Source organism: Vipera ursinii (assembly GCF_947247035.1).
Source record: "Vipera ursinii genome assembly, chromosome: 4".
In the NCBI taxonomy this organism is placed as follows: domain Eukaryota; kingdom Metazoa; phylum Chordata; class Lepidosauria; order Squamata; family Viperidae; genus Vipera; species Vipera ursinii.
Window position 1 is genome coordinate 51,215,304 of NC_139514.1, and position 2,226 is coordinate 51,217,529.

Sequence of the window (2,226 nt, forward strand, 5' to 3'; positions counted from 1 at the left end):
CCAACTGCCAATGTAGTAGCATTTGCTGAGATCCTGCAAACATCTTAGTAAGCTAAGTAACTAGTAAGCTATTTCTCCATTGTTTCCTGCTGGTTATTTATTATTGTAGGCACATATGCTACATGTAAATTCTGTTCAGGGTTTTATGAGCATTATTTATGAGCAGAGACAAATGTAAATAATCATTCAGTTTTGTGAAAGGCAGTTACTCCTCATATCTTGATTTAAATTACTTGAGGAGAATTATGCTAAGGGCATCCTTTAAGGCTGATCCATCATAACCTCACTTCTTCCCAGCTGCTTGCTTTTCCACCTAAAAGGTTTTTTTTTGTAGAGATAAAAAGGCACATTTTACTGCACTATAATTAACATATTTGATGGGCAAGAAGTGCAGCAGTGGACTTTAAAGGTCACATTTATAGAGAGCTCCCATTCTCTCTGCCTCAGCATTCATGATGCTTATTTCTAGTTCATTTTTTTAAATATCAACAAATGAAGCACAATGTTATTGACATGCATAAAGCTATCTAATCAAGAATAATGTTGGGATAGGTTAATTGCATACCTCTTTTCACACCACACTTTTCAACTGTTTCTTTTCATTCTTGCAATTTCTCTCTGCAATTTCTCTCTGCCCGGTTGCCAGCTTCCATGCCCTGAATGACTTCTTATGAAGTGTCACAACTTAAAAACTTGAGAAAGTTAGTCACTGTATAAGCTTAGGGATTTGGAGGCAATCTGGCTGCCACATTTGTCGCCCCATGGATCACCAAATTTGGTTTGGCTGATTTGCCTGGCTATGGGGATGTCCTTTTTTCTCTCTCATCACTCTGTCTCTTTCTGGAAGTGGCATTCTCAGTGGAAGAGGATGACCATATGTCTGGCATGTCTGAACTACGGAAATCTATACAACCGATGCATGGTAGCAACATTACTTTATGTAACTTTTTCTGGCCATCTAATGAATATATGCAGCCAGTATGATAGCTCCAGTTTGCCAAAACAAAATAAATGGAAATAACATTAAGAGTAATATGCACTGCAGGATCTATATATATATTTATCTATGTCAGTACCTTTTTTGCTCAATTATGTCTCGATTAGTTTCTGATTCCCTTTTATTATAATTTCATTCTTTCGCCAATTCTTTTGCAGTTACCTCATTTAACATGCTTTAAATTATAGAGAAATCAAAGTGTGCTTACAATGAAGATGTAGGAGGAGAGCGGTCTAAAGAAGTTTTGGGGGTCATGACAGAGGTGCTCCAAAAGTTTTGGGGCGTTAAGATTGCTGGTTAAATTTTTAGATTAGAATGTCAATGGAGTAAAATTATTATAGAGGAGAAAGAAAGTTTTTTTTTCTTTTTTTTAACATTTTATATAATTTAAGATTGATGTTATTTGCTTGCTAGAAAAGTATATTAGGGTTACGGACTTAAAGTATGTGTTGAACTAAGAGTGGGTATGTAAGCACCTAATTAATAACAAGTTGTCTTAGAGATTGCTTAAAAAATTTTTTTTTATATATATACTTTTTTTATTTGAACTTTTATTTGAACTTAAGGATGATTTGGAACTGTGAGACATTTGGCGTGATACACGCAAGAACTATTTTAGATTATAGTTTAGTTTGGTTGGAGATTATTAAGATTAAAAGAGATAAGCGCTTTTGGTGCGTAACTGAGAATTTGTTTGGAAATTAGAGAAAGGTGGGAGAATGCAAATAGCAGGTGAAAGTTTTTTTTTCTTTTCCCTTTTTTTTTTGAAATTAATATGAATAAGGACTGGGATTAAGAAAATTTATTTTGAGTAAAGATCTTTTTTGTTTTCCTCTTTTTCTTCTCTACTTTATTTGTAATATTAATATTGTTTGTATTCATTTTATATGAGCTAGAGAGAGATAGAATTTATACTTTATTGTTGATAATATAGGGGTGTTTATGTTTGTTTTTTGATTTTATGCCCTGTATTTAGCTCTGGGAAGTCGGGGGGGGGGGAGGCGGGAGTGGGGGAGAGGGATAGGGGTGGGGGAGGGGGGGATTAAAGTCAAAATGTATTGTAAAACTTTTTAAATAAATTATAGAGAAATCAGGACCATTTTCCACTGTTTTTCTATTGCTTGTCTTTAGTGTGCCTATTATCCAAATAAATTTTAAACTGATTCTCCTTTTTGATGCAAGTCACAAGTCACAAGTCACCATCCATCAGCTTACTAGAACAAGCCAGA